Source organism: Pinus tabuliformis, chromosome 3_2 (genome assembly GCF_031772625.1).
Source record: "Pinus tabuliformis cultivar Carrire ecotype Pingquan chromosome 3_2, CPIR1, whole genome shotgun sequence".
Taxonomy (NCBI): domain Eukaryota; kingdom Viridiplantae; phylum Streptophyta; class Pinopsida; order Pinales; family Pinaceae; genus Pinus; species Pinus tabuliformis.
This window is the reverse complement of record NC_142302.1, coordinates 993,329,521-993,351,334: the sequence shown is the minus strand read 5'-3', so window position 1 is coordinate 993,351,334 and position 21,814 is coordinate 993,329,521. Positions and strand designations below refer to the sequence as shown.

General features: G+C 38.9%; 1 protein-coding gene across 1 annotated transcript in view; it reads left to right on the top strand.

Moving 5' to 3' along the window:
* Positions 1 to 21,814, top strand: part of LOC149183953 (uncharacterized) — a 30,569-nt gene that overhangs the window by 7,978 nt on the left and 777 nt on the right. The gene's annotated exons all lie outside the window — the stretch shown is intronic.

Below are 21,814 nucleotides of genomic sequence, written 5' to 3'. Positions count from 1 at the left end.
ATCCAAGATGGTTTCAATCATGTCCGACCATGGAAAATTTGTTGAACATCTAATTATTCTAATAATTTTAAATATGTTAAATATGTCTAATATGAAAATTCAAATATTTTATTTATGGTTGAATTACTATAACATAGAATTTTTTTCTTGCATACATTGAAGTCAATCCACACTATCATTCTAATTAGTTTGAAATGAATGTACATCATACATCTAGTTACATGAAATAAAAAATCAATATCTACACTAAAATCAATGCATCTACTACAAGCATTCCAATAGAATTAGAAATCAACATATACACTGAAATCAATGTGTCTAGTGAAAACAATCAAATAGGATTAGAACTAAACATATACACTGAAATCAATGCATCTAGTGCAACCAATCAAATAAGATTAGAAATCAACCGCACTAAAATCAATGCATCCAGTGCATTCAATTAAATATGATTAGGAATCAACATCTACACTAAAAACAATGCATTTATTTCAGTGAATAACAATGTATCTCCCCCTCCCTCTCCTTTGTGTCTCCTTTTTCTTTCTATCTCACCCCACAAAAATACACACTCTCTTTCCATAGATATTTCTCTCCCTCTCCCTCCCTCCCTCTTCTTCTCACTCTCTCTCCTCCCCTTCTCTCGGGCTCTGATGACAACTAAGCCGCTTTTACACAACAAAGTTGCATATTTACAAATTTCATCTGTGGACCGATGGGTTATGGGCCCAGGTATATATCAGAAGGTTTTTAATAGGCGGACTTTACAAACAAAACCCGACCAATCGAACATTGGTCCTTCTTTGACTTCTCCACTTGGTTGAGCGCTTCAATCCGCGCCGTCAATTCTACTCCATCAGATCAACGACTATCACGCATTCTCCAACTTTAACAAATTCTGCCGGAACTCAAAGAAGTTAAACTTCTTTGAATAATTCATCGAGTCCGCCCAATGTGTTAACCCACATGCACATTCACAATTATCATCCAATCAGTCAACCAACGAATGATCCTGATGATTGGAACTCAACGAGGTTTTAAGCTCGTTGAATAAAACCTTATCGCGTCTGTTTTTGGAATTAACGGTCGTGCTTGTTTGCATGAAATATGCGTCCAATCACCTTTCAACGGGCGGTTCGATCACCTTTGGACTTTAAACTCATTTGGATGATTTTCTTAGGTCCGCTAGCCGAGATAACTTGCTTGCAAGTTCTCCGCGCGATCACTGTAGATCTCCTTCCATCGCACAGCTATGATAGTTCCTCCAGGTTCTTCTTCCGCCATTATTATCCGTCGATCTAGACGATCCAACGATTCTCGTTGGGTTTATTCAATCTCCTCCATTGACTTGATCTCATTCGCTATTAGTGGAATTATGTTATAACACAGAGTTATCTCTGCCATGCTCTGTTTAAGGTGAAGTTCATAGGAACTTCATATTACACTCGCATCACTCCATACACAGCTCACTCTATGATATCGAATTATCTCTAGATTACCATCGATCCTTGTAGTGATTGATGGTCAATCAAAAAACCTGTAACATGGGATTTAACTCTTTCAACGCATACATCTAAACTATAGGTAAACAATATACAGATACAAAAAATACAGACAACACACAATATTTCAATTATATAAAGAATAAGGTTATAGTCTAAGGCGTCTCAGCCTTAATCACAAATTCTCCTGTGACTACATTGTATCCCCTCTATATATATTTCACACAACAAAAACTATCTTTATATAGGAAATTACAAAGGCGTGGATAATCTAAGATCCACGATTTCCTCCCTTAATCGCTCAATCAAATCCCCTAAATCTCTCTATATGCATACATGGCAGATAATTACATTTAATTAAGTCTTCTAAAGACTCATCAATTCCATCAATTTAGCCCTGTTTAAAATAGAATTTGCCCCGGTTTACAAAGATTGTCCACGTTTCCTCTTTCACGGCTTTGGATTCCAATTTTGATTAAGGGTGCTCGGATGCTCCTGCATCAGGCTCTCTCTCTCTTTCTATCTCTTCCCTCCCACTTCCCATCCCCCTTAGTTTCTCACTATCTCTCCCTTCTCACTCGCTCTCTCCCTCCACCTTTCTCTCTTTATGTCTTTATTCTTCCCTCCCTCTATATCCCCCAACAACTTCATCTCTCTCTCTCTCTTTGCCTCTCTCCCTCCTCTTTCTCAAGTTGTCTCTCTTTTCCTTCCTCTCTCTCCCTTTTTATTGCACCTCCCTTTATCTTCCCCCCATCACTCTCTCTCTCTCTCCACCCTCCAAATTTGTCACTATATCCCCCTCCAACTCCATCTCTCTTTCCCCCCCCCTCCTTCTCTCTATCCCTGCCTCTCTCTCTTCCTTCCTCTCTCACCATCTCTTTCTCTCTCTCTCTCTCCTCCAGCTCTGTCACTATCTCCATCCCCCCTCTCTCTCTCCCCCTATCTCCCCCCTTCATCTCTATGTTTCCCTTTCTCTCTCTTCCACTTCTCTCCCTCTCTCTTCTTTCCTTCTCTCTCTCTTCCCTCCTTCTCTCCCCCACTCTCTCATTAGAGAAATTTTGAGGTCAAAAATGGGTCTCAAAACAAAAATGTAGATAAAAATTAAACTTTATAAGAACCAATAAGATTCAATATGATGATGTCATCCGTGGGGGGTGATTCATCATTTTTTGAGTAAGAGGTTAAAAAAATAAAAAATAAAAATTTCAACTTATCTCCCTACGATTTTATTCAAATTTCAAGCGGAAGCAATCATTGGATGCGAAATTTAATTTTTCATCAAAGGAGTACCCATGTTGCATACTTTCAATGGAGCCTACTACACCAAAATTGTGAAATACATGAAAAATGGTGATCTCATGTATTTCACATTTTTTATGTAGTAGGGTCCATTGAAAATATGTAATATGGGTACTCCTTGGATGAAAAAATAATTTATGCATCCAACAAGTGTTCCAAAGCTTGATGAGGTGATCTAATATTATTTTATTATTTCCACTATTTTTTTATAATATTCTTTAGGAGGTCCATTTTAGACCTCAAAAATTTTCTAATTCCATCCCTCCCTTGTCACTCCCTCTCTCTCTCTAACTATATCTCTCTATTTCTTTATTCTTCCCTCCCTCTCATTCATCCTCCAGCTCCATCTCTCTCTTCTACCCTACACGCCACCAGATAAGGGGGCTAGGGGGGCTACCACTGCCCTGTGACCCCCCTGCTACACCCGACACAACTACTATGAAGGTAAATTCCCTCTGTGGACATATGTGATCCCTCTAGCCCAATGAGTGGGTCTAGTAACAAACTAAACAAACTAACATAAACTTTCTTAGCTTATGTTTAACAAATGCAGAGAGACAGAGTGGTCTACCTCGCTCTGATGCTAGTCGCTCAATCCTTTTGAAGAGGACTTTGATTCTTTCGCTCCAGGCCTTGCTCCTTACTTGTTCTTCACGTTTGAGTACCCACAAGGAAGATCAAAGAGTTGTGCAAAATACAAGAGCATATATGGAATACATCAAACATAAACTATTCAATAGATCAAGGAGTATTAAGCTAAAAGCAGAAACATTTACGCAATTATGGAAAGTGAACATCAGATGTATATATTAATAAGTTAAAAAGGGAAGCATACCACCTATGCTTTGATGTTGGAGACCTCCTTTCAGTGGATTTCCAAGTGACTCCAAGCAAATACTCTTCAAGCACTCCTTCTCCAAGCTAGAATGGGTAGATTGTAAGCATAATCTCAACATATGAATGCAACAATCAATGACCAACCATTTGGGGATGGAAGGGAGTGAATTTATAGGAAGGGAGAGGGAGTTAGGGATCCATAAAAGAGGGAGGAAGGTCCACAAATCAAGGGGAGAGCTCATGATGATAATATCAAGAGGTCCAAATGGGAGAGTTCGACCATATCAACAACAACCAATATCTAGCTCGTTGTTCTCGAAGGTTCTAGTGTACGAGGATTCTCCTCTAGTTTGGAAAAACTTGCCAGAAGAGGTTCAACGTGGGTTTTCATATCAAAACCCACGCTGGCAGCTCTAGTGTAGAACTGTGCAACCTGCCTTTAGCACGGGTAGCCAATGTAGCGAAACGTGCTCATTCTAAAATTTAGGTTTTTAGTCAACCTTCTTCAGAATGGATTCAAGGTAGTTTTCCTTTGATTGTTCAGAGAGGTTTTGGTCTATATATCATGATGGATATGATGCACAATTGTCGATGTTTTGGAATTTCGAGATATGGAACAGGAAGTGAATAGGAGGTGTGACAAAATATTGTGTAACAGATGCCCCCTAAATCATGAAGGCAAAACAGGGAGTGATGGTTGAGATGCTTTACAAGTCACTGCAAGGACAAGAACAACATCATAAGGAGACCTGCAAATGAAGCATATATATATACATATACATATCTGACATATTTGATGATCATGCCTAATCATACATGAATAAGCATCTAATAATAAATGAATTTACAATATGGATGCAACCATATGAATATAAGGGATCATGTGTATGGATAATCGGTATGGTCGTATCCATATAAATAGAAAGGATCATGAATATGGACCCACAGTATGGTCGCAACCATTCGAATAGAAAGAATCATGAATATGGACCCACGGTATAGTTGCAGCCATCCGTCCAGAGGAAACATGTGTACAGTCATGAATAACTCATAACTCAATGCAACATGGATTTAATCAGACATAATCCAGGGTCTTGTGCTCCATATCGACCCGATCAATGTATGAATTCTAACATGTGAATAGATGTGTCGAAGTCGAACATGATAGAAAACCACCTGATTACCGATCAATGATGTAAACCATTAACAGGCATGAGAGAAACCACCAATATTGACAATGGCTTTCAAGATACAATCAGCAAAATCCACGAATGTGAATAATAGAGCTAAATTTGAACACCTGTGGAATCACTCGATCAAAGGTCAATGGTGTAAACATGTCGTCGAATGCGAAGAACTTGCCATTGAGGCATGCAAGATCGAAGGTACTATAAGGCAGCTTCTAAATCATCTTCCCAGATAATGAGCTGAAGTCAACAGGAATTGATCCATCAAAGGAGGGCCATAATGAATCCCACATCATCGACACAAAATAAAATTGGATGTAGTAGAGTAGATAAGTGTAATCCAGGACTGTGGCAGAAAGTCGAAAAATGTATAAGAAATAAAGAAATGCAGATAAGACTTCTTTTGAACATATTAGCGACTCGATTCGAGAGTTTAGCAGCATTTGACTCAACATAGGATCAAAGGTCATGATGACGAAATGGTATAATCAGATGAGAGGGAAAATGGATTTCCCAAACCCAGGAAGGCAAGTGACTAAGTGAGGATGTCCTAGACCCAACATGAGCAATAGATGAGTGTCATGTTCAAGAGTGACATTCTACCTTTACAAAATACAAGATATGATCACTTTCACTTCCCCCCACCATTTCTAGTGAGTACCCCATATATTTTTTGTCGCAAGCTTGAATGGGATAACATATGCTTGCGATATAAGTTCATTCTTAAGATGAATCCATCCTAGTAAGTTTTACGAGTCCTAAGAAGGAGAAACTCGGTCTCGTCATGGTGACAAGTCCTGCATCGTTTAAGTTTTATGAGTCCAACGAATGTAAAACTCGGCATCGTTTTCATGTTTAGAGAGTTTGAAAAAAAAGCGAAAAAGAAACCTCCAAAGGTCACTTTTCGTAAATTCTCTCTTGAACCCAAAAAGGTAGAAAACAATATACAAGAGAACCTCTTAGCCATGTTCGACTAAGGTATTCCTTTTTCGTACAATAGTCTATCTCAGTCTGGAAAAGGGTTAAACTTATACTGAGTAGACATCATTTCATTTACTTTAATGAGTTTGAAACGACAAATACTTGACAATCTTTTCATTTTTTGAGAGTCAGAAAAGAGCTTAAAGATGACTCTAGGGGGTCGCTTTTTTGTTTATTTTTTACGAGTCCAAAAAAGTGATAAAATAAAACTCGTTGAATCATTCAAGATAAAAAATATCACCAAGAATATATGACCTTTCGCTGCACAAGGAAACACACATTACCGATTTCGAGGAAAAATATTAAAAAATGAGTGAAATATGCCCTAATTTGGTAAAAATATTATTTAAAACTTATAAATAGGGCAAAAAGTAAATGATTTTTACCATTTTACCAATTTTCAATTGTGAGAGAATTTTTACCTCATTTTACCTCGATTTTCAGGCAAGGAGCACGATCAATCCTAGACACCATTCACCAAGCCACTTGTTGCATGTAAGAGATGTGTCCCTTCACTTCATTTTTGTACTAATTTCATGCATTTTCATCCATAGATTAATCTATAAGGAGCGCTCGCAAAAATTCTATATCGTGGGTGATCCCGGTGGATATTGGTGGCCACCCACCTATTCCACTTGGACCCCCACCATTGTTTCTTTCAGTTTTTCAGTTTCCTTATTTGTAGCACAGTTTACTATTTTTGGCAGTTTTTTTGGTCCCAAACTTCCGGAGCTGTTTTGAGGCCCTAAACATTTTTTTGGGAAAATTGGGAGCAACATGGATTTGGGCCATGTTTCTCACTCAAAAGTTGTACCCCTCAAATAGATCTTTCTAACGACATATTGTGCGCATCAAACGGAGATCGTATGCCAAAGTTACGACCCCAGAGTTGATGTACCAATTTACCCATACAGGGTCCATAGTTTGGCGTTTCATCTCCTAAGGTTAGGTTTTTGGATGTTTAGGGTTTTCCATTCTTTCTCAAAAATAAATAGGCCTTTGAGCCTCATTGTAACACAATTCAGAGGCATGTAGTCGCCACATCTCTTCTCAAAGATAAGCTATCATTGCTAGTCTTATTTCCATTATGTTTGTAAGCATATTTCAGTATTTGATATTAATGAAATGAAGTGTTATTTCTATTGCATCTTTGTATTTATAGTTATATCTGTAATTTGTTGCGTTCGTATTTAAATCTGGATCAGTGGGTGACCAACGCGAGTTTTCTCCATCGGACTCACACTGCTCACCTTGTGGTCAATTAGGCCCTCACATTATCAGCGCGAGAAAATTCATAAACAGTCACACTAGAGCCGAGGTAATTTTTTTTATGTGAAATCCTCCATGTTAAATAGTTTATCTTGGAGTTTGTCTCCATGGAAGCTCACGAAATGTTGTTTTATTAATTTTCCACAGGATAATTAGTCCAAAATGGTGGTTGAATGGAAAGAAAGGGGACATGAAGCTAAAGATGAGCATGTGGGTTGCTCAAGTTCTTCAGGATTCCTGGGATCAGATCACAGCTTGAGTTATTACAACATCAGATCAGTTGGTGGGATGTGGATCACTACCAATTCATGATTGGGGATCAAGAACTTGAAATAGAGGTTGCGACATTTATTTCATTACCAGGTTGTCTAGAAAGGGACAACGAGTTCAGTTGTCCGGTTCACGTACCAGAGGAGAGAACACAAACATGCTCATTGCGAGGCATTGTCCAGGGACCAAAATGAGCCAAAGTGGGAAAATCGACATAAATACCATTACAAATCTCCCACTTAGAACAATCCTGCATACTATGGCCCGAATAGGTGGGGCTCAAGCATTGCATAAGGCAACAAAATCTCATTTCCAGTATGCAATCGAGTGCCTGAATCCCACGGTTTTCAATTGGAGTGAGGGTTTGTTGGTGTGCATGAAGCACCAACTTACCAAGTGCAAGTTAGGGAGTATGAAACAATTTGGGTTTCGGATCCATTTTGGTGACGTTCATCCTGGAACGTGTACCATTATTTCACTATCAATGGTTAGAAGTGGATGCACTAGTGCCTATAGATCCATGGTTACTCATATGGGGAGGGTTGATGCCTCGTCATGGAGGCAGCTAGCAGATGTCATTCCCTTCTGCATTTTTTAGATGGTTGCGTCAACAACTAATCATGGTTGACGATTGGGAATACGCATGCACAAATTTTTGAGGAGATTTAGATCTTCCACTTCCTCCAAGGGCACAGTGGACCGATTCAGGTAAAAACTATTTTTGAAGTTTTGAAGTTTTTTATTTTATTGTTTTGTATGTGTAATGAGATTTAACTTATGATTATTTGTAGATGTGGGACCAAAGAGACCTCCAGGGGTTTCTCCAGTAGGCAGTCGAGTGGCACGCTAGATTGAGGAGGCTCCTTATGAGGAGAGAGCGGATCCTATTGTCGAGTTAGAGTGTAACCTAGAAGCTTTAACCAAGGGCATTCTAGAGTAAGCCTTGATTGATGAAGTGTCATTTTGTGCTATCATGAGAACCATGTGGGCGTATAGCCAACTCTAGTTTAATTTCTGCACTGTTGTAGGGTTATAAAGCCATGTGTCTTAGAACACAGATTTTGTCATTTTGATGTAGCAGACTCTCTCTCTCTCTCTCTCTCTCTCTCTCTCTCTCTCTCTCTCTCTCTCTCTCTCTCTCTCTCTCTATATATATATATATATATATATATATATACATGTTTTTCTGTTTACCATGTCTATTATGGGATGCTTTATGATTTACATCTTTCACAAATGTCTATCTAACACGCAGTTAGCCAATACATCTGTTAATGTGTTCATGTGTCTCAGAATGTGATGATAAGTAATAAACTCAAAGTCTCCTCCCAAAATACAAACTCGCAAATACATTCTCAAAATTTGAGGGTTTCTAACTGAATATTGTCCATTAAGTTGCATTACAATGAGTTGTGAATCAAGTTTCACGATTAACACCCTAATGCCAAGAGTGATAGCCTCTGACAAAAGCTCGATGACCGCATTATATTTGACCATGTTATTAGTCGTACGACCTAAACATATACCTTGTAAATTCACTAACTCACAATTAAGGTCATAGATTTCCCATGCAACGAAAGATAGATTATGTGTACTACGATAAGCACCATCACTGATCTAGGATGATTGATCCAGGAGGATCCTAGAGAATTGATCCAGGTGGATCTTCAGAAAGTACCAGTGGCATGGTAAAAGGCTCAAAACTCAAAGTGGTAGAATTTGGATAAACTTAGCATCAGATCGAAGTGCTTGTCATCCTGATTCTAACAGTGTAAAGGACACTCAAATCCGAGTTCATATGAAGAGGTTAGAGAAAGTGAAAGTTTATGTTTGACTTGTCCAAGTGGCAGGATGAGATGACGAGGAAAAAGTATCAGCGAATGGGGAAGTGCCAAGTGGCAGGCTGCCATTGGTCCCGCATATCGCATATCATAGCAAGGAGAAGAAGCGACTTAAGGAAAATTGTCCCTAGGCAAGTTGTCATGTGATAATCGCTTATCGTAATCACAAAAGGAAAGTGTTAAAAAATTGGCCGGCGGCAGAACCAAGGTTGCGATGTGATCAAATCGCAATCGCAAATTGCAGCGGAAGAAGTCATATGGAGTACCGCCCGAGATCCGTCGATTGCAATTTGCGATGGGGTTCCCGAATGCGATATTTTATATGTCATGTCTAATACTCCAGGCGGGTCTGCCGTATCGTAGAGTGCCTGTTGTTTTGGCTTGGGTCTAACCACCGATTGCGGGGAACACTGATAGTCATGCCGTTGAGTTGAACACATAATTTAAAGGAATTTTTCCATATTTATAAGGTTGTTGCCATGTCTTATTTAGGCCCGAGAACCTCTGTTGGGAAATCAAGCACACTTGCTTAACTTGGTCTATGGTTGGAAATTGCTCAGGTATTGAGGGATTTGTCACCATGCTTATATAAAAGGCCATTTGTGTCAGAAGAAGGCAGAGGGGATCAGAGGAATAGTTCATAAGCATTCCACTCAGTAAACCTTGACTTGGCAATAGGTCAAGACCTCGTCTTGAGCAGCAAGGAGGTTTTGAGAAGTTGCAGAAGGCTCGATTATCCAAATTGGGTGTTTGGATAGGCATTTTTGCACTATTTTTCGCCAGGGTTTCAGTGGTATTGTTTGTTTATGAAGCTGGGCTCTCCATTCTTCGTAAATATTCCAGTGTGGATGTATAATGATTTTAAAGAATGTTTCTTGTACTTTTATCTCTTTTTATGTCACTTAATGAATGAAGGCCTCCCCACTATTGAGCAGGGCCCAGAGACGTAGTCCAAATTAGATGAACTCCGTAATCAAATCATTGTGTCATGGTTTTTTATGTTCTTCTGAATATTTCTGTATTGTTTATGTGCTTTTAAGTTCCATGGTTAATTAGATCTGTTATATGTAATTTCGATGCATCTGTAAGTAAAAGATCTTGGATCAAGTTTGGTATCAGAGCAGGTCTTTGTAGATGCGAATTGCATGAGTATATGCTAACCCGAAACAAGCTGCGAAAAGGAGAAGGAATGCTTAAGTCCTTTGATCTTGAAGTAGGACGTGCACAATGAAGAAGAAACATGGCAAACGAAGAAGCTCGTTGGGAAGAGGAACAAAATTTCCGCAAGGTATTCTACAATATGGCAAAGAAAGTGGACAAGTTGTTTTCAGAGTATGAGAAGGCACTTGGGCACAAGAAGGAAGGTGTCGATGATAATAGATCAACAAATCATGAAGGTGGTGGAGAAGATCCTCCTCCCTCTCCTTCTTCAAGATATAGCTCTCATCACTCTCATCATGATTCCAAACATTCATCTAAGAAACCATTCTTCAAGTTAGATGTAAAGTTTGACCTGTCGATGTACAATGGAGAGTGTAGTGCAGAAAAACTTAATAATTGGATAAGACAGATAGAGGTTTACGGCCGGATCCAGCAGATTGAAGAAGATGAGGCGAAAGTCTATTTAGCATCTCTTCAGTTGAGCGACACTTCTCTCGTTTGGTGGGAGAATAAGTTGCAAAAGGGCAACACAAAGTCAGGTAACCTTCTGTCCTCTTGGTCTAGTTTTATTTATGCATTCAAAGACCAATTTTACCCTTTGGGTTGTAAACAAAAGGCACTTATGGAATGGAAATATCTAAGGCAAGGTAAAGGCCAAAATCTGCAAAGCTTCAGTGAAGAATTTTGGAAGCAAGCATTAAATCTGGGCATCTCATTAGATTCACCCGAGACTGTAACTAAGTATGTAGGTGTGCTACATAGTTACATCAAACACTCACTATTATTGTTCGAGCCTACTACAATTGATGTGGCCAATGTAAAGGATATTCATCTTGAAAATTGAGGCAAGAATGACAGATATGATCAAGCCAAGAAACCACCATTCAAGCCTCAGCATGGAAAATTCCAGAAGAAAGGCAAAGGGAAGGATAAGAAGACTGTCGTAGCCAATAAAGGGGACATAGCAACACTGTCTTGCACTCATTGCAAGGAAGATGGTCATGAATAGGACCATTGTTGGAAGCTGCATATGGAGCTGAGACCAAAGAGATTCAGTGGAAAGGGGAAGCAGAAGATAGTGGAAACAACGCAGGACCTTGGATTAGATTCTGGCAATGAGACATTGATCACAATCATAGGCGCAAGAGGTATTCTTTCTATTAATGATAGTTCTGATGTGATTGCAAGTACTAGTTATTTGAATGAGCCTGTAAGTAACGAGGGAAAGAGAATTGAGTTATTCCACATTAGAGTTATTATAAAACACACAAAGATGGAAACTCTGTTTGATTCAGGTTCCCAAGAAAAATTAATCTCAGATTCCTTAGTGAAAAAGTGAGGCTTGGAAACTAAGCCTCATCCGAGTCCATACCCGCTTGGTTGGGTAAGTGATAAAGCCAAATTATAGGTCACCAAGCAGTGTAGGGCCAAATTTTTTATTACTTCCAAATTAGTTGATGAGGTAGAGTTAGATGTTGTGCCTTTGGACATCTATGGAATCATCTTGGGAAGCCCATATCTATATGACAGAAAGGCAGTTTTCTTTCGGCATGAAAAAAAATACCACCTCACAAAGGATGGGGTAGAATATATAGTCAAAGCTCATCATACAAAAGTTAATGCTAGCCTTGTAAGTGCAAGACATATTAAATGACTGGTTAATTCCAACAAAGGGTTCATGCTCATGATAGTGAGAGCGAAAGAGGTCGAGATGGCTGACGCTTTCAAAGGTTGTAATCTTGATCATAAGAAAGAATTGTTTGAAATTATTTATGACTATGATGGATTGTTTCAGGAACCGAGAGGGTTGCCCCCAAAATGGGAAATCCAAAATGAGATCCATTTACAATAGGATGCTCCTTTACCGAATAATAACATGTACAGGATGGCGTCTATCGAGATGTAGGAGATCAAGGAACAGGTGCAGGCACTGTTAAATCAAGGAGTCATCAGACTGAGTTCTTCTCCTTGTGTCTCACCAATCGTGTTGGTGCCAAATAAATATGACACATGGAGAATGTATGTAGACTACAAGGTGCTAAACAAGATTACGATGAAGAATCGATACCCTCTCCCTTGCATTGATGAATTGTTAGATCAATTGAAAAATGTTGTTTATTTTAAAAAACTGGATTTGCATAGTGGATATCACCAGGTTAGAATTGTAGAGCAGGACATTTGGAAGACTACATTCAAAACCAAACAAGGGTTGTTCAAATGGATGGTGATGCCATTCAGACTATGCAATACTCTGGCCATGTTTATGAGGGTAATGAATGATCTATTTAGGCCTTTTCTTGATCATTTTGTGCTTGTATATCTAGACGATATTCTTGTGTATAGTAGGACATGGGATGAACATGTGTGTCATATGAAGAAAGTGCTTGATGTTCTAAAAAATGAAAAATTGTATTTGAAACTATCAAAGTGTGAGTTTGGGAAAGCCTCTCTGGTTTATTTATGCCACATAGTCGCAATGGGAAATTGAGGATAGACAGCTCTAAATTGGACACGAATATGAACTGGACCAAGCCCACAAATGTTACAGAGGTCTAAAGTTTCTTCGGCGTGGTACAATATTGGAGAAGGTTCATTGCGAAATTCTCTATTATTGCAGCCCCCTTGCACACATTGACCCGTGTGAAGCAGGCCTTTCAGTGGGGAGAAAAGCAACAAAAATCCTTCGACATGATGAAAGATAAGATCATCACAGCACCAGTGCTAGCCTTACCACACCTTCAACAGCTTTTTAGATTGAAACAAATGCCAGTGGATATACCATGGGCACTATATTGATGCAACAGAGAAATCTTGTATGTTACCATTCAGAGACTTTCTCCCAGGTTGTTGTGAATTATCCCACGTACGAAGGGGAATTGTATGCCTTGGTTCAGAGTGTAAAGAAGTGGAAACACTACCCGATCGACAAGGAGACCATCATCCATACTGGCCATCAGCCCTTGAATTACCTTCAGTCACATACCGAGCTTCAACAAGCCTGTCATTTCAGATGGATGGGATTCCTCCAACAATTTCATTTGGTAATAAGTTACAACAAGGGCGCGAGCAGCAAAGTAGCAGATATGTTTTCTCTCCCTCATATTTCTGCATCTATAGTTTTGCCAAAATTTTTCTTTATCATTATAAAGTTATGATTTTAAGGACATCAATGCAAAACTGACTCGTGGATTGTAGTTGGACAATTATTACTTGTAGGGAAATCTATTGTACCACCTTAGAAAACGGTGCATACCCATTGATGAAAGGGTACATGTAATCCGAGAGGCTCATATCTCTCTGGTGTTTGGTCATTTTGGGATTGAAACAACTTTATGTCATTTACAGAGGTTTTGTTTTTGGCCTCATATGAAAAACATTGTGACTCGCTTTGTAAAGGGTTGTGTGTTGTGTTCTGTTTCCAAGCCCTCTAATAAAAACTTGGTCTCTATAGACCACTCCCTATTCTGAGTCAACCATGGGAAAGGGTGTCCATGGATTTTGTAGGAGGTTTGCCTATGTCTAGGAAAGGTCACGACTATTTGTATGTCATTATGGATCATTTTAGTAAAATGTGTATTTTAATGCCTTGTAAAAAGAAGGTCACTGCTTATCTTTCTTTCAGCGTGTTTGGGCCCATTTTGGGTTGCCCACATCTATTGTGTCGAATCGATATTCTCGCTTTCTTGGAGATTTTTAGACTAGCTTGTGGAGAATGATGAACACTAAGATGAAAAGAAGCATGACATTTCATCCACAGACTGATGGGTAGATAGAGGTCGTCAACCGCATTGTGGTACACTTGTTACAAGGTTATTGTGGAAAACATCCCAAGTTGTGGGATGAATAACTTCCTTATGTGCATCATGCATACAATCGAGTAGCACATTCATCTACATAGAGCTCACCATTTGAGACATGTTTTGGCTATCTACCAAGGGATCCCTTAGACATGGTATTTGGGAAATATGACAATGGCAATGGACAAGATGATAGAGACAAAGCACGGAAGTTTATTCAACGGATACATGTGATTCATTAGGTAGTACAGGAGCAGTTGGAGAAGAGTTAGGCTCGGTATAAAGCTCGACATGATAAGCACTGAGTTGACCATCAATTTCAAGTTGGGGACAAGGTATGGCTCCACATAAGCAAGGATAGAATGAAGGGAGAAGGGAAGAATTTGATACCCATTTGACATGGTCCCTTAACCATATTGGCAAATATTGGAGACAATTATTTTCATCTTGACTTGCCCACTTATATGCAAATGTACTCAGTGGTAAATGTTGAAAACTTGAAGCTTTATGAACCTCCATTGATTATGGATACCAAGGAGGTTGCACAGATTCCTACAGTGAACAATTTTGCACTAGATTATCTAGACAAGTTGCTCGAAGATATAATTCTCAACAGGAAAAACAGAACTTCATGAAAGGTATATGTGGAGTACATTCGTGTTGGCTTCAATGGAATGAATCTGAGAAAATCTCAATGGATGGAGAAAGAGAAAGTGAGGGAGTAATTTCCTCACTTTCCAATGGACTGAAAAGGCTTTTGGTGGTCCAAAATCTCTTAGTGGGGAGGACTAATCCAAGTGGATCAATGGAGGATTGATCTAGGAGGGTCGATCCAGGTGGATCTTCAGAAAGTACCAGTGGCATGGTAAAAGGCTCAAAACTCAAAGTGGCCGAATTTGGGTAAACTTAGCATTAGATCGAAGTGCTCGTCATCCTAATTTGAATGGTGCGAACATCACTCAAATATGAGTTCATATGAATAGGTTAGAGCAAGTCAAATTTTATGTTTGACTTGTCCAAGTGGCAAGCTGAGATGACGAGGAAAAATTCTTAGCGAATGGGGAAGCACCAAGTGGCAGGCTACCATTGGTCCCACATATCACATATTGTAGCAAGGAGAAGAAGCGACTTAAGGAAATCATCCATAGGCAAGTTGTGATGCGATCAAATCGCAATCGCAAATCACAGCGGGAGCAGTCATATGGAGTACCACCCCAGGATCTTCTAATTGTGACTTTCGATAGGGTTCCCAAATGTGATATTTTATATGTCATGTTTAGTACTCCCAACGGGTCCACCGTATCGCATAGTGCTTGTTGTTTTGGCTTGGGTTTGACCGCCGATTGCAGGGAACGCCGATAGTCATGTCGCTGAGTTAAACACACAGTTTAAAGGAGTTTTCCCATGTTTGTAAGGTTTTTTCCATGTCTTATTTAGGCCCAAGAACCTCTGTTGGCAAAATCAAGCCTACCTGCTTAAATTGGTCTATCGTTGGAAATTTCCCAAGTATTGAGGGATTTTCTGCCATGCATATATAAAAGGCCATTTGTGTCGGAAGAAGGCAGAGGGATCAACAGAATAGTTCAGAAGCATTGCATGCAACAGACCCTGACCAAGTAGCGGGTCGAGACCTTGCCTTGAGTAGTAGGGAGGTTCCGAGAAGTTGTAGAAGGCCCGATTATCCAAATTGGGTGTTTGGATAAGTGTTTTTGCACGATTTTTCGCCAGGATTTCAATGGTATTGTCTGTTTCTGTAGTTGGGCTCTCCATTCTTTGTCCATCTTCTAGCGTGGAGGTATAAGGATTGTAAATAATGTTTCTTTTACTTTTATCTCTTTTTATTCCACTTAATGAATGAAGGCCTCTCCATTATTGAGAAGAGCCCAGAGACATAGTCCAAAATGGACGAAATCCATAATCATATCATTATGTCATGGTTTTTTATGTTCTTCTGATTATTTCTGCATTATTTATGTGCTTTTAAGTTTCATTCTTAATTAGCTCTGTTATATGTGATTATGATGCATTTGTAAGTAAAATATCTTGGATCAATCACAAAAACTGATGTAACGGTTGGATGACATTTGCAAACCAAGTAGAGCACGAGGTAAGGAAAGGAAATCATTTGTAAAAGCAAACTAACACACCAAAACCGCACTACACACTAATGTACATACGCATAATAATTATTTAGGTAAACCCAGTTCGGGGTTCAACCAAAGAATTTCATTCATAATCTACTAACTCATAGGCACCTTTTTGTAAAAATTATTTGACAATGTAAGGCCCATGGCACATTGGTTCAAATTTCCTAAATCCCAATTTATCATTGACTTGATCATATAGCAAGATGAAGTCACCTTAAAAAAAAAAATGCATGGAGAAACAATTCTATCATATTGAGCCTTAACTCATTTCTTTTGGGCTTCAATTACTAACGTTGCAAGACGACGAGTTTCATAGAGTCTTTCGAGGTAAAGTAAATGTTCCTCCTCAGGTGAGGTATCAGGGAGTAATTCGAAAAGTAGTTTCAGTGAAGGAATTTCACACTCAATTGGAAGAGTTTCCTCTAGACCATACACCAACTGAAAGGGTGTGAATCCAGTGGCAGTCTTAGCTGTGGTTCGATAAGCCCAAAGAGCTGAAAATAGCATGAGATGCTAATTTAGTCTATGCATCCCAATGGTGCGTTGAAGCATGGTAACCAAGACTTTGTTGACTGCCTTAACCTCGCCATTGGCCTATTGATAATAAGGACTTGAGTTGTCATGATGCAAACCCAACCAAGCAGTGAGCTCTGCCATCATGTAATTTCAGAAATGAGATACATGACCAATAACGATGGCATGAGGGACACCAAATCAAGCTATAACATGGTTGAAAATAAATTGAGTGGCATTTCTACTATCAACATCACGTGTGGGCATCGCTTGGGCCCATTTAGTGAAATAATCAACGACAACGATGATATAACCATGCCCCCCAGTCGAGCGAGGGTTACATGTCATGAAATCAATACCCCATTTAGAAAAGGGGTTGACAATAACAAATGGGTGTAGGGGTGCAGGTGGGGCGCATTATTTACGGTTGTAAATATGGTAGGCGTGACATTTTTGGACTGCTAAAATGCAATCTTTAAAGACCAAAGGCCAAAAATAACATACACGAAGGATTTTCTAAGCAGTAGCATATACTGACATGTGACCATCACAAGCCCTAGAGTGGCAGTCATTTAGGACACTCTCAGCTTCTTCGAGTGTCAAACATCTATGAAGGATAGAATCGACACCAACACGGTACAAAGTATTGCCAATGATTTGATAGGGTTGGGACTGATGTCGAATGCGATGACGTTCAAAATTGGACAACTCTGATCGAAATTTTTTTCTTTAGAGATAAAAAGAAATATCCCCGTACCATGGGTCAAGAGTGTTGATGAGAAAGAGAGTTTCATCAGGAATGAGCTCATTAAAAGTCGTAGATGTGGTTGCGGAGGGAAGGTCACAAATTAACTCAGCGAAAACCACTGATTTCTTTGATTTGGAAGTAAAAAATTCCAAATCAAACTCCTGAAGACTAACAATCCACTTAGAATACTTTCCACCCAGTAACTGACAAGTCATGATGTAGGTCATGGGGTTGTAGTCAGAATTCACAGTGGTTTTCCGCAAGAGAATATAGTGTCGAAAGGGTTGAACAATGTGAACAACTGCTAAATCCAATTTCTCAACATGGGCATATCGAGTCTTAGTCTCGATAATATTTCAGCTTAAGTAGTAAAACACGTGTTCGTTTCCATCATCATCATCCTGCGTGAGTTCCATGGTAATAGTACTATCGGTTGCAGCGAAGTGCAAGAAGTAATCGCGATGATAATTGGGGGGATGCAGTAAAGGAGCACTAATGAGGGTGTCCTTTAATGCAACAAAATAATTTTGAGCAATTTCATCCCAAATAAATGGGATCCCATTTTTCAGTAAACGAGTAAATCCCTTGGCAAGTTTAGCATAATTGGGTACAAAACGATGAAGGAAATTAGATTTCCCTTGCAAGCTCTGCAATTGGTGTAAAGATGATGGAGGGGGTAAATTCACAATGGCCTCAACTTTGAGGGCGTCAATTCGAATGCCTTCCTTAGATACCACAAATCCTAGGAGATGACCAGATTCGATGTAGAAGAGACACTTATGAAAATTCAAGTGAATATTGTAGTGTTTACAACGAAGAAAAATCGCTCGAAGGTGGTTAGGATGATCATGACACTTAGTAGAATGGGTTGGTAAGTCGTCAAGATATGGTTGAATGATGTTTTTGATGTCATGAAAATCATAATACATTGCTCATTGGAAGGTAGCGCCAACATTTTTCAACCAAAAGGGAGTTTTTTGTAGGCAAAGGTTCCCCATGGACAGATAAAAGAAGTTTTATGCTGATCAGCGGAAGAATGTTAATCTGGTTGTAGCCAGAAAAGTCGTCCATAAAAGAAAAAATATCACTCTCGTCACATTCAGTAATGATCTGGTCTATAAAATGAGTTGGATAATTATGTTTCAGATACGCCCAAATGATATCACGATAATTAACACAAACACGAATAGTCCCTTGTTTTTTAATCACAGGGACAATGTTCAAAACCCAATATGTTAATGGAATGGGGTAAATGAAACTAGCCTTTAGAAGTTTTTCAACCTCTCCCTTTATAGAGGCTTCCTTTATAGGGTGCACTGGGTGAAGGCGTTGACAAATAGGCTTCACATTTGGATAAGTAGGAATTTCGTGCAGCACTATGCTCGGATCTATGCTAGGCATTTCTTCATATGACTAGGCAAAGACATCGCAAAACTCCTTAAAGAGGGTAGTGTAAATATTGATCTCATTTGGAGAATAAGAAAACCTGACATGGATGTTCTTGACAATTCTTGGTTTAACAAAAATGTTGATGGGAATTATAGCAGTAATGTTCCCCATGTTTCCCTCAGACAAAACTTCGTGCACCAAAATAGGCATTTGAAGTGGATGGGTTAGTGTATGGGAAACAAAGGTATCTAAACACGATTAAATATTTACGAGACTCAGGAGAAATGAGGTACAATGATGGGCATCATTCCAGGCAGTTTCCTCAAGAGAGATAACCTCGATGATACCCTCGTGTGGGAAATGTCTCGTTCAAGGGATCCAAAGAATCCCAAGAACCAAGCCAAGGGGATTGTGAATATGCATCTAGATGCATACCAAGAGTAGCATGACTTTCAGAAGTGAGTGTTGAAGCCAAAAAATTTCCTTGAAACGCTTGTTCTGCTGGGTTGAGTGACATGAAATTTCTAAAATAATCAACTTGATCAAGATGAGGAACGATCCAAGGATCGTAAAAACTAGAGATCATGTTGATGGAAGAGACGTTTGGAGGTGGGAGGGGAAAGGTTCCCATAAGAGCAGAGTCTTTGAAAAGACCCACCCCAACACTCTCATAAGGGATGTCAATATTTACCACATATGGCACATTGCCGTTCAAAGAACTAGAAGAGAAAAAGGCTAACTGATCAACAGTGACTATTTTACCCTCATGAGGATAACGGAGAACATGGAACAAAAAATAAAACCACACAAAACATAGCATGAGTCCAACTTTGACCAAGTAGAAGGTTATAATTAAAATTGGCATCAACAACTTCTACTTCTATGTTAACAGTTTTTCCTTCCAACGTTATGGGCAAGTACATGAGAATACTGTAAGGATGAGATCCTTTGTGATCAAAGGCTTCTAAGTTGTTAGGAGACTAGTTGAGAGGCAGAGAGCCAATAAATTTTGAGCATGAGATAGACATGATGCAGGTGGAAGCACCCTCATCAATCACAGTTTGATGAATCATCTTCCCTTTTATAATGACTTGGATTAAAAATGCAAGTTGATGTGGAAGACGTGGAACATGATTTTCCAGGTCAAAAGTAATCAGACTCGAATCAATAGGTTCAATTCCTCCTATAGCGGATAGTAATGCTTTCCGCTGCGATGGACAACGCTGGAAAACCTCCAAGACAGACATTGTCGAAGGTGCTTGAGCTAAATATTCGACAATATTGTAATGTTGGGCAACTCGTGCATTCAGATTGTAAGATTATTTCCGAAGTTTGATAGTCTTTTGACCGATTCACAACAAAAATAGGTACCTTTCCACTCATATAAACCTGAGAAATTGAAGATGTAGAAGATTACGTTTGTTCTACCAATTGGGTTTGCTTTGATGGAAAAGTTTATTTTAGTATATCTAGTGTCCCTATAGTACCTTTTAACAAGCAACTAACTTTAGCACGACGGGGACAATCCTTGGTATAGTGATCTTCCTCATAAATGAGGCAAGGATATTTGGGGTTACATTTAGATGCATCTTTAGCAAATGATTTCGGAGGATCTTGTTTTTGGGTATTAGATTTGGATTTTCCTTTACCCTTCCTTTTACCTTTTGAGGTTTTGTCTATCACGGTAGAATGAATGACATTAACCTCGAAGGTTTTACCAGGATTTGGAGAGGAATTCGAAGGAGGATTGCATGTAGTAGTTGAAATGAATTTCTACTTCGAAGAAGCTTTACAGAAAGTTTGAATTACTAACCAAATAATGCCATCGACAGGTGGTACATCTAGAGGTTTAAAGGATGCTAGATCCATAGATGGTCTCAGATCATAATGCAAGAGATCATATAATGTGCCAGATTGGGAATATACCAAATCTAAATATTGGGCACAGAAAATGTCTTGATCTTCGGTCACACAACCACCCATGATAGCTATGTCCTTAGCAATTTTATTGACGAATTATTTGGTAAACCGTTCAGATATAGCTCATCAAGTATATCAAACTTGATAAGATGACATTTAAACTCTACTCATGGATATGATTAGAGATGTACGTAGCAATATTATGTTTCAAAGACGTAAGGATTAGGGGAATTTTGAGGTCTAAAATGTGCCTCCTAAAAAAAATGTACAACCAAAATAAAATTAATAAGAACCAATGGGATTAAAGATGATGATGTCAACCATGGGGGATGATTCACCATTTTTGGTGTAAAAAAGTAAAAAGATTAATAAATAATAAAACTACTTTTTCAACTTGTATTTTCAACTTATCTCCCTAAGGTTTTACTCAAATTTCGAGTGAGAGTACTCGTTGGATGCAAAATTGAATTCTTCATCCAAGGAGTACCCATGTTGCATATTTTTTATGGACACTACTACATGAAAAATGAAAAATACATGAAACAAAGTGATTGCAATCACGTTTTTCATGTATTTCTCATTTTTCATGTAGCAGGGTCCATCGAAAGTATGCAACATGGGTACTCTTTCGACGAGGAATCAAATTATGCATCCAACAAGTGTTTATGCTTGAAATTTAAGTAAAACCATAGGGAGATCAATTGAAAATACGAGTTGAAAAAATATTTTTTTATTTTTTCCCTCTAAAATTTGATGATGTAATCTAATATTATTTTATTATTTCCACTATTATTTTATAGTTTCCTTAGGACGCCCATTTTAGACCTCGAAACTCCCCTAATGCAGATGAGTACTAGTTTCATAGCGAACTAGTAATTGGAAGTGAGTACGGAAGGCCATTGCGAAAGAGTTGAAGTCTTGATAGGTACCTTGAGGTAACTCGATGTACAATT